Consider the following 12,927-nt stretch of genomic DNA (forward strand, 5'->3'; position numbering starts at 1 on the left):
TTGATCTATTCTATTGTAGTTGGTTTACATCTTGCCTAAGGTGCATATTCCAAACTCTTGGTATTTTCATCCTGATAGTCATACTGGTAGTCTCCCTCATGTGGTGCAATCTACAACCATTTTTATTTGCATGGAAATATTTGTGTGCAGCCATCCTTCAAATATCAAATTGTTTCTCGGGCTGGAATTCAAAAAGTCAAGGAAATGTGTGGTTTATGGGCCAGGCGCAGTGGCTCACATCCATAATCCCAGCACTTTGGGAGGAAAAGGCAGGTGATTCACAAGGTCAAGAAGTGGAGACCAGCCTTGTCAATACGGCGAAACCCTGTCTCTACAAAAAATATAAAAATTATCCGGGTGTGGTGGCGCTCACCTATAGTCCTGTAGGGAGAACCCCTGAAAGCATTGCTATGGAATAAAAGATGAAATGCTCCTGATTATTGTAAATACAAAATTGCATGCAGGATTGTGTAAAGACAATGCCAGGATGGGCTGCCAGAATCAGCCAACAGCACGTGATGTACTACCCCCTGCAGAGAGCCTATAAATGGACGTGTAGTCAGGGAGGCTTCACATCACCAAGATTCCTATTCCAGAAAAGCAGATGTTCATACCTCTGGGAATGGAATGCAACCCTTGTGGAGAGCCTATTAATGGACACTTGAGGGGTGCCAGTTCATATGGATAAGATAGGGCTATAAACGCACTTATCTTACCAGGGCTCTTCTAGGTCTCTTTAGGGTTTAGGCATACTCCCTTCTGAGAATTTTTTGGTTTAACCGGTTGTGTAGCTACACGTCCTGTTTCTATTGATTGTTTGCAACCAGCTTTTCCTGCAACTGTTCTGCTGATTAATATCTTCCTAATCATAGGATATAGATAGACTATATTTCTGTTTTACAGCTGTGTTAGAAATTGCTGATGCCCACACTATCCTGTGAATTCTTATCTCTGTATCCTGTACTTCTGTATACCGATGTTATGTTAAAGAATTTCTTCATCCCCATGTGACCATATCACCTCAGAATCAAACGTCCCTTAATCCCTTACTAACCTACTCCTGCCCTCACTAAATTTAGTAATAAATGCTGGTATATCCAGTGTATTGGTGGCACTACAGGACCAGAAGGCAATGACCCCCCTGGACCCAGCTTTCACTATCATGTGTGTGTGTTTTATATCTTGACTAGCCAATCCACCGGGAAACAAAGAAAGAGGCCTGTTGCATTGTGGGCTGCTGGTCAGATCCTGCAATTTATCCCAGCTACTTTGGATGCTGAGATGGGAGAATCACTTGAACCCACAAGACAGAGGCTGCAGTGAGCCAAGATCATGCCACTGCGACACAGCTTGTGCCACAGAGCAAGACTCCATTTAAAGAAAAGAAAAGTGGGGGATGGTGCCAACATGGTCAAATAGGAACAGCACCAGCCTCCAGATCCCAGTGTAAGCAACACAGAAGACGGGTGATTTCTGCATTTCCAGCAGAGGTACCAGGTTCACCTCGATGGGGCATCTTGGACAATGGGTGCAGGACAGTGGGTGCAGCCCAACGAAAGAGAGCGGAATCAGGGTGAGGCATCAAAAGGGGGAAAGGAATTCCCTTTCCTAGCCAAGGGAAACTGTGACACACAACACTTGGAAAATCAGGTCACTCTCACCCTAGTACTGTGCTTTACCAAGGGTCTTAGCAAATGGCACATCAGGAGATGATATCCTGCACCTGGCTTGTTGGGTTCCATGCCCATCGAGGCTTCCTCATTGCTAGCACAGCAGTCTGAGATCTAACTGCAAGGTGGCAGCAAGGCTCCGGGAGGGGCACCTGCCATTGTTTTCAATAGGTAAACAAAGTGGCCAGGAAGCTTGAACTGGGTGGAGCCCACCACAGCTCAAGAAGGCCTGCCTGCCTCTGTAGACTCCTCCTTTGGGGACAGGTCATAGCCAAACAAAAGGCAGCAGAAACCTCTGCAGATGTAAATGTCCCTGTCTGACAGCTTTGAAGAGAGTAGTGGTTCTCCCAGCATGGAGTTTGGGATCTGAGAACGGACAGACTGCCTGGTCAAGTGGGTCCCTGACTCCTGAGTAGCCTAATTGGGAGACATCTCCACTAGGGGCAGACTGACACCCCACACCTCACATGGCCGGGTACACCTCTGAGATGAAGCTTCCGGAGGAATGATCAGACAGCAACATTGGCTGCTCAGCTTCCGCTGCTGATACCCAGGGAAAAAGGGTCTGGAGTGGACCTCACACAAATTCCAACAGACCTGTAGCTGAGGGTCCTGACTGTTAGAAGGGAAACTAACAAAAACAGAAAGGACATCCACACCAAAACCCCATCTGTACGACGCCACCATCAAAGACCAACGGTAGATAAAACCACAAAGATGGGGAAAAAGCAGTGCAGAAATGCTGAAAATTCTAAAACTTGGAGCGCCTCTCCCCCTCCAAAGGAACGCAGCTCCTTGCCAGCAATGGAACAAAGCTGGACAGAGAATGACTTTGACGAGTTGAGAGTAGAAGACTTCAGACAATCAAACTTCTCCGAGCTAGAGGAGGAAGTACAAACCCAGCGCAAAGAAACTAGAAACCTTGAAAAAAGATTTGACGAATGGCTAACTAGAATAACCAATGTAGAGAAGTCCTTAAACAACCTGATACAAATGAAAACCATGAAACGAGAACTACATGACAAATATACAAGCTTCAGTAACCAACTCAATCAACTGGTAAAGGGTATCAGTTATTGAAGGTCAAATGAATGAAATGAAGTGAGAAGAGAAGTTTAGAGAAAAAAGAGTAAAAAGAAATGAACAAGGCCTCCAGAAAATTTGGGAGTATGTGAAAAGACCAAATCTACGTCACATTCCTGTACCTGAAAGTGACTAGTAGAATAGAACAAGTTGGAAAACACTCTGGAGGATATTATCCAGGAGAACGTCCCAAACCTAGAAGGCAGATCAACATTCAAATTCAGGAAATACAGAGAACGCCACAAAGATACTCCTCGAGAAGTGCAATTCCAAGACACATAATTGTCAGATTCACCAAAGTTGAAATGAAGGAAAAAATGTTAAGGGCAGCCAGAGAGAAAGTTCGGGTTACCCACAAAAGGAAGCCATCAGACTAACAGCGGATCTCTTGGCAGAAACTCTACAAGACAGAAGAGAGTGGGGGCCAATATTTGACTTTCTTAAAGAAAAGAATTTTCATCCCAGAATTTCTTATCCAGCCAAACTAAGCTTCATAAGTGAAGGAGAAATAAAATCCTTTACAGACAAGCAAATGCTCAGAGATTTTGTCACCAACAGGCCTGCCCTACAAGAGCTCCTGAAGGAAGCACTGAACATGGAAAGGATCAGCCAGGACCAGTCCCTGCAAAAACATGCCAAAATGTAAAGACCATCGATGCTAGGAGGAAACTGCATCAACTAACGAGCAAAATAAGCAGCTAACATCACAATGAAAGGATCAAGTTCACACATAACAATATTAATCTTAAATGTAGATGAGCTAAATGGTCCAATTAAAAGACACAGACTGGAAAATTGGATAAAGAGTCAAAAACCATCAGCTTGCTGTATTCAGAAGACCTAGCTCATGTGCAGAGACACACATATTTATAATCCCAAAGGATTATAAATCACGCTGCTATAAAGACACATGCACACATATATTTATTGTGGCACTATTCACAATAGCAAAGACTTGGAACCAACACAAATGTCTATTGATGACAGACTGGATTAAGAAAATGTGGCACATATACACCATGGAATACTATGCAGCCATAAAACAGCATGAGTTCGTGTCCTTTGTAGGGAGATGGATGCAGCTGGAAACCATCATTCTCAGCAAACTATCGCAAAAACAGAAAACCAAACACTGCATGTTCTCACTCATAGGTCAGAATTGAACAATGAGAACACTTAGACACAGGATGGGGAACATCACACACTGGGGTCTGTTGTGGGGTGGGTGGAGGGGAAGGGAAAGCATTAGGAGATATACTTAATGTAAATGACGAGTTAACAGGTGCAGCACACCAACATGGCACATGTATACATATGTAACAAATCTGCACGTTATGCATATGTACCCTAGAACATAAAGTATAAAAAAAATTTGTAAAAGACAAAGGAAATTAAAAAGAAAAGAAAAGAAATGATGGAAGCCTAAAATTACTTTTATTGAGACTAATGATAATTCTTTAAGTTTTGGTCATATTCTCCCCTAAGTGAAAGTACAGACACTCCAAAATAGTCACACGTGCTAGATGTTATACACTGCCACTGAAAATGTAAGGAAGCAGGTCGCTCTCAAAACAGATCATATTTTTCTGTAAAATAAAGATTCCAGTCTACCTGAGTGAGCATAATCAGGAAATCCCCTCTGCTTTAACTTTTACCAACAAAAGTGACCTGAAGTACTATGATGTTAACCAATCAATTTATTTCTATGGCTTTGTTTACTGATCTGCATTTGACAAAACCCACTTTTATGTTACTGTATTGCCCAGGGGGAGTCATCACTGTATCTGTAGATGGAGAGCTGATCCAAATCATAAATGACAAATAAAAGCCAATTCCATATATAACTAAATTAGTTGTAATTTTGTCTTGTCACACATGTTCACAGCAAGCAATGGCCAGGGGAGTCTCTCAGGCGGTATCATTCTCACCCTGACCTTCCTGCCTCTGTCTTTCACTTATGAGGACCTTTATGATGACACTGAGCTCTACCCAGATAATCGAGAATAAGCTTTCCATCTGAAGATAATCAACTGCATCACCGTTGAACAGTGCTTTTTCCAAGAAAATAAATGCATGTGTTCCAAGTCTTAGGATGTGGATTTTTTTTTTTTTTTTTTGAAACAGAGTTTCACTCATGTTGCCCCAGCTGGAGTGCAGTGGGGTGATCTCAGCTCACTGTAACTTCCACCTCCCAGGTTCAAATGATTCTCCTGTCTCAGCCTCCCAAGTAGCTGGGATTACAGGTGCCCGCCACCACGCCAATCTAATTTTTGCATTTTTAGTAGAAACAGTGTTTCACTATGTTGGCAAGGTTGGTCTCGAATTCCTGACCTCGTGATTTGCCCATCTATCTTCCCAAAGGGCTGCGATTACAGGCGTGAGCCACCGCACCCTGCCCGGATGTGGACATTTTTAAGAGGCCATTATTCTGTCTCATACAAGTGACTTTCATAAACATTACCCACAACAAAAATATGTTTTGCCTTCCTTCTGTGTCTCACTTTTCTGTCTGCACAAACCACAGTGAAACATACTAGCTCTGCTATGAAGTGGCTGGAGGACCCTAGGCCCCTCATTTGACCTCCCTCAGCCTCTTTCCTCATCTGCAGTGTAAGGCTGACTCTTACTGCATCAGAAAATGACAGTGGAAGAGTAAATTAACATGTGTAAGACATTAGTCACAGAGCCTGGAACCTGATGAGCCCTCGGTAAACAATCCTTTCAGTCCCTTCCTTTCACCATCCCATTTTTCTTGCCCTCACCTATCTTCTCCTTCATCTCCTTTCTCTTCAGTAACTTTCTCAGTCTAACCTGCCAATTAAACAAGCCACACTACCCATTCTCTCATGACTCTGATGGTGTATTCTTGTGATAGAGTCTGCTATGCACTAAAGGCAATGAGTATTATTTTTATGGAGAGGTCTGTTTGCAACAAGAAATCCTTTTTATGTTCGCAAAAAATGTATACACGATTTCTCTTAACTTACGCATACCAGTCTCAATTCAACCTGTTATTTCATACATGCACTTCATTATTTTATTCTTCAGTCTTTCTCCTTACACCTTAAAAATTAGGATAGTACAAAAACAAAAATAATGGTCTGGGCCGGAAGAGGGTATTCTTTTAGAAGATGAATGTTTTCTTTTTCAAGATGAATGCTATCTGCAAGGCAGCCCTGATGCCCATTTCTGGGTTTGGCTTACATCAAAGCCATTCAACCCTAGGACATATTCTTAGATTCCCAGGAGATAATGATTGTCACGGAAGCCACACCCACTCTGAGTATTCCTACTGTTGGGTAAAGGAATGTTTAGGGAATGTAGTGCATGAGTTACTCCTCCTAAATTCTTCTACTCCTGGAAGTTAAGCTTCCCCACTAACCAGTTTTATCTCCAGCTGGCCTGCCTGGACCCTGACTGGAAAGTACCTCCACACTCTGGATGGCCAGGGTGGCACTTCTGCCTATTCCCATAATTATAATAGCTCACACACTGATGCAGCACTCACTATGCACCAGGCACTATCCTAAGAGCTTTTCATGTACCTACCGTCCTGACAAAAAAATCCTAAGTGCCACCCTCCGCATTTTTACAGATTAAAAAAAAAAAAACAAAACTGTGGCAGAGAAGTATGTGCCCACTGTCACCTAACTCCATAATTTAACCTCATCCTCCACTTCATCTGGTAAGAGGGCACTCTAAGATTTTCAAGGTCTCCTGAATGACATCCACCTTCAGAAATGATTTTTGTCCCATTTACTTTCAGGATTTGACAGCCAGCATTTTGTTTTCTGTCTCATCCTTCACTTATGCACCTGTTCCCTAACACTACACTCACAACTGCACAGCCCTGCATAAAAGCTAGCTTTTAGAAACCTCAATCTTTTTTGAAAAAAAAAAAAAGGCCAGGTTCTAAGTCTCACAAAAGGTCATTTTTTATTCTATTGTCAACTATTTTCATGACCATCCTCTGGAGACAAACAAGTGCATTAGAAACAGAAAATGTAAAGAGAAGAAAGCAGGAAGAGGGTGAGTTTCTAGATAAACACACAGGGAAAAGATTCCAAATCCAGAAGAATTCATAAAATGCACCCAGGGAGTGTGGCTTTGAGCAATGGCAGCCCCACTTGCCACGTTCCATGGCTGTTGGCCTCTTCCTTCTCAACCTGCTCATCCTGGTCTTGCTTTCTTAGACTAATACAAACAACCTGGGAGCTGGGGTCAGATCAGAGCACACAGCACTGAGTGGTAGGGTTGGGAAAGACAGAAATGGAAGAAGAGTGTTTGACTCATGAAGACCTGACTCACCTAGGTACACATCAACTAGGCAGGCAACAGATTACTGAAGGGCTTTGCAGGACTCATGGCGGTTATCCAGAATGACTAACTGAGACAAGGGTCTTGAACAATCGAGTTTTATTGAGCCAGAGCTTGAGGCTGCACCTTGGGAAAATATGAGTTTCAAAAAACCTCGGTGGCTTGTGTTCTCTCTGAAGAGGTTTCAGGAGGCTTAGTATTTATACATTTGATTAAAAGAGAGAAGGCAGGTAGGAAGAGATGGAGTGGGCAGGAAAACAATTGATCTAATATTGTCTTTCTTCTGTGCCTCAGAAAATAAATATTATCAGAATGAGAGTTAAAATACTTGAGTTTTAGGAGCTAGATTTTGATTGTTCACCTAAAGTTACAATCAGCATGTCTTTCTTTTACAAAGAAATATATGTCTTGAAAAGTTTGAAGCTTTTTTCAGGCAATTTTTCAGCTTTATCTCCAGCTGGCTTGCCTGGACCCTGACTGGAAAGTACCTCCACACTCTGGATGGCCAGGGTGGCACTTCTGCCTATTCCTGTAATTATAATAGCTCACACACTGATGCAGCACTCCCTATGCTCACAATTTGTTCAGGCAATCATCTAGAGATGCCTGAGATCTTTGGCTTTTGTGTTTACCTTCTTCTTCTTCTTTCTTCTTTCTCCTTCTTTCTTCTTCTTTCTCCTTCTTCTTCTTCTTCTTCTTCTTCTTCTTCTTCTTCTTCTTCTTCTTCTTCTTCTTCTTCTCCTCTTTTCTTTTCTTTTCTTTTCTTTTCTCTTCTCTTCTCTTCTCTTCTCTTCTCTTCTCTTCTCTTCTCTTCTCTTCTCTTCTCTTCTTCTTCTTCTTCTTCTTCTTCTTCTTCTTCTTCTTCTTCTTCTTCTTCTTCTTCTTCTTCTTCTTCTTCTTTTTTAAGAGACGCAATATTGCTCTGTCGCCTAGAGTGTACTCACTGCAACCTTGAACTCCTGGACTGAAGTGGTCCTCCCACCTTAGCCTTCAAAGTGTCTGAGACTATAGGCATGTACACTGCACCTGGCTAATTTCATTTATTTTGTTTTGTAAAGATGTGATCTCCCTTTGTTGCTTAGGCTGGTCTTAAACTCTTGGTTTCAAGTGGTCCCCCTGCCTTGGACTCTCAGGCTGGGATTACAGGCCTGTGCAAGCACACCTGGCCCCACAATTCTTCAAAAGCTCTCAGAGAAAGCATTGTAGAAGACCCCTGTGGCTGTATGTTTCATCTGATCCTATATGACTAGGAAGGCTCATTCTTAAGAATTCATGTCCATTGGAAAAGGGGATGAAGACAAATCAGAAAAGGGCAAAGGGAAGTCACAGTAACAAAGGGACAGTATAGTCTTGGAACCGTATTCAAGTCACACAACTGCTGCTTCAATTAGAGTAATTTGTTTGGCAAACATCACTCTAACCCTTTCAGTTGTATGTTGGCTCCCCTGTAATGTCTGGAGCAGTGTATAGACTAGGTTTCCTAGAGTTTCTGAAGCATCTTCCAATTGCAATTACAATCTGACACAATTCTCTGAATTGCAGTCTGAACCCAGTGTTCATGTGTACCTTTTGTGTAGTCTACTCATCAACAGGCATAAAGGTTGTTTATGTATAAGTTGCTATGGTTTCTCCAGAAGTTTACATAAGTCATCTAGTTTCAGCTTGCAACGTTTAATCTACACATCTGACAAAGGCTAATATCCAGAATCTACAAGACACTTAAACACATTTACAAGAAAAAGCAACCCCAACAAAAAGTGGGCGAAGCACATGAACAGACACTTCTCAAAATAAGACATTTATGTAACCAACAAACGTATAAATAAAAGCTTACCATCACTGGTCATTAGAGACATGCAAATCAAAACCACAGTGAGACACCATCTCACACCAGTTAGAGTGGTGATCATTAAAAGGTCAGGAAACAACAGATGCTGGAGAGGATGTGGAGAAATAGGAATGCTTTTACACTGTTGGTGGGAGTGTAAATTAGTTCAACCATTGTGGAAGACAGTGTGGCGATTCCTCAGGGATCTAGAACAAGAAATGCCATTTGACCCAGTAATCCTATTACTGATTGTATACCCAAAGGGTTATAGATCATTCTACTATAAAGACACATGCATGCATATGTTTATTGCAACACCATTCTCAATAGCAAAAACTTGGAACCAACCCAAATGCCTATCAATGAGAGACTGAATAAAGAAAATGTGGTACATATACACCATGGAATTTGATGCAGCCATAATAAAGGATGAGTTCATGTCCTTTGCAGGGACATGGATGCAGCTGGAAACCATCATTCTCAGCAAACTAACACAGGAACAGAAAACCAAACACTGCATGTTCTCACTTATAAGTGGGAGTTGAACAATGAGAACACATGGACACAGGGAGGGGAACATCATGCACTGGGGCCTGTTGAGGGCTGGGAGGCTAGAGGAGGGATAGCATTAGGAGAAATACCTAATGTAGCTGATGGGTTAGTGGGTGCAGCAAAACACCATGGCACGTGTATACCTATATAACAAACCTGTAGGTTCTGCACATGTATCCCAGAACTTAAAAGTGTAATTTAAAAAAATGATACAAATTTTAAAAGCAGTTTTAATTTATAATATACCAAAATGGAAGAAAAATGGAAGAAAATTCTGAAACCATTAGTTTTGAAACTTGTAGCCCGGAAGAAATTTAGGATTAAGTCCAAATTGTAGGTAAATAACAAAATTCAAAAAATAAATGAATACATCTAAAATATAATAACTGTTGCTCTGTTGTTTTCTTCTGAAAAATAATCTTCCCCCTCCTGTTTCCCATTTTTATGAAATAGAAATCATATGGGACCAATGTATTTCCAAAATAAGTTTTAGTCTTATACCTGGATTGTTTACAGAAAGTGCAGCAAGAATGTAGATTCAAGGTCTCTATGAATACATATATGTTATATATATATACACACACATATAGGAATATATATATATTCTTTCTGTAAAATGGCACTAAAATATATTAGCAAATCTGTACAAGTCTGCAGTAGCCTGAACTCTTGTTTCTTCAGAGGAAAGAATTCAACTAAGGGTCATAAGGCAGAAGAAGAGACTGAGGCAAGTTTTACAGCAGAAGTGAAAGTTTATTTAAAAGCCTTAGAGCAAAAATTAAGGAAAGTAAAGTATACTCAAAACAGGGCCAAACCGGTGATGAGATTTCATGTGTGTGGTTTGACCTTTGACTTAGGCTTTTCTATGTTGGCATAATTCTGGGGTCTGCATCTCTTCTCCTTTGATTCTTCCCTTAAAGCGGGCTGTCTGCATGTGTAGTGGCCCACCAGCACTTAAGAAGGGAGCCTGTGTAGTAAGTTTCCTGGAGTACAATTGGAAAACACAGACCAAAATAAAAGCCATGTATGTCAACAAAATCGGTCTCCTTATAAAATTCGGTTACAAATTCCTATCATTATTGTGTTACCTTGGCATCTATTTTTAATCTTCTTTGAACACACCCAAATTCCTTCTCTCTCTCTCCCTCTGATTTAAGATGTAAATTTACTACCTACTTTCTCTAAAACTCAGCAAGCGCTTCCTCAGATAAATGTTACCTTTTTCAATTTACAAAACCACAACTTAAATACAACTTTTTTTTTTAAAAAATGAGTTTTATGGGTTCCAAGCATAAAGTTTTAAAATCAAAAATCTAAAGTATTGCTGTCTCCCTCTATCTTTATGTGTACATGCACATGTTCTATGTGGTATCACATATATGTATATGTCTGTACCTATGTTTATATATTGTTTGCACATGGTATCAAATTAATGTAAAACGAAATGAGTACTCATCAATTAAGTGAATAATCCCAAATGCTTTTCAACACATGTGATATTAGTAATCTTCAATAATGGAAGAATACCCTAAATGGGCATGCATACCTAACTGCAGCCTCCTTAAAAGAAATTATCAGCCAAGAATTTTATATCCAACAAAACTAAAGTTCATAAATAAAGGAAAGATAACAGTCTTTTTCAGACAAACAAATGCTGAGAGAATTTGCCACTACCGAGCCAGCACTACAATAACTGCTCAAAGGAGCTCCAAATCTTGAAACAAATCCTGGAAATACATCAACACAGAACCTCTTTAAGCATGAATCTCACAGGACTTATAAAACAAAAACACAATAAATAAATGAAAAAAGCCAATGTATTCAGGCAACAAATAGCAGGATGAATGGAACAGTACCTCACATCTCAATACTAACATTGAATGTAAGTGGTCTAAATGCTCCACTTAAAAGATACAGAATTGCAGAATTGATAATAATGCACCAAGCAAGTATCTGCTGCCCTCAAGAGACTCTCCTAACCATAAAGGATCATACAAACTTAAGGTAAAAGGGTAGATAAAGATACCCCATGCAAATTGCCACAAAAGTGAGCAGGAGTAACTATTCTTATATCAGAAAAAACTAACTTTAAAGCAACAGCAGTTAAAAAAGACAAAGAAGGACATTATATAACAATAAAACGACTTGTCCAACAGAAAAATATCACAATCCTAAATACATATGCACCTGACACTGGATCTCCCAAATTTATATAACTATTACTACTAGAACTAGGAAATGAGATGGAGAGTAACACAGTAATAGTGAAGGACCTCAGTACTCTACTGAGAGCACTAGACACGTCTCCAAGACAGAAAGACAAGAAAGAAACAAGGGATTTAAACTATGCCCTAGAGCCAAGAGACTTAAGAAATATTTACAGGATATTCTACCCAACAACCCAGAATATACATTCTATTCATCAGCACATGGAACTTTCTTCAATTAGGCCATAGAATAGGCGACAAAACAAGTCTCAAAAAATTTAAGAAAATTGAAATCATATGAAGTAATCTATCAGACAACAGTAGAATTAAACTGGACATCAACTCCAAAAGGAACCTTCAAAACCATGCAAACACATGGAAATTAAATAACTTGCTCCTGAATGATCACTGGGTCAAATGTGAAATAAAGATGGAAATTTAAAAACTATTTGATCTGAACAATAGTGACACATCCTATCAAAACCTCTGGCATTCTGCAAAGAGTGTGCTAAATGTTCATTGCTTTAATTGCCTACATAAAAATGACTGAAAGAGCACAAATAGACAGTCTAAGGTTACATTTCTTGAAATTCAAGAAACAAGAAGACACCAAAGCCAAACCCAGCAGAAGAAAGAAAATAACCAAGATCAGAGCAGAACTAAATGAAGTTGAAACAAAATAATACACACTATAAATAAAATGTAAAGCTTGCTTTTTGGAAAAATAAATAAAATTGATAGACCATTGGCAAGATTAACCAAGAAAAGAAGAGAGATGAACCAAATAAGCTCATTTAGAAATGAAATGGGAGTTATTACCACCAATGCCATAGAAATACAAAAGATCATTCAAAAGTAGTATGAACACATTTATGTGCATAAACTAGAAAACCTAGAGGGGATGAATAAATTCCTGGAAATGTAAAACCCTCCTAGATTAAATCAGGAAGAATTCAAAACCCTGAACAGACCGACAAAAAGCAACAAGATGGAAAAGATAATTTAAAAATTAACAACAAAACAAATTCCACGACCAGACAGATTCACAGCTGAATTCTACCAGACATTCAAAGAAGAGTTGGTACCAATTCATTTGACACTATTCCATATGCTAGAAAAAGATGGAATTCTCCCTAAATCATTCTATGAAGCCAGTATCACCCTAATACCAAACCCAGAAAAGGACATAACAAAGAAAACTACAGACCAAAATCCCTGATGCACACAGATGCAGAAATTCTTAATGAAAGACTAGCTAACTGAATCAGAA

The sequence above is a fragment of the Chlorocebus sabaeus genome, chromosome 6 (assembly GCF_047675955.1).
Source record: "Chlorocebus sabaeus isolate Y175 chromosome 6, mChlSab1.0.hap1, whole genome shotgun sequence".
Lineage (NCBI taxonomy): Eukaryota > Metazoa > Chordata > Mammalia > Primates > Cercopithecidae > Chlorocebus > Chlorocebus sabaeus.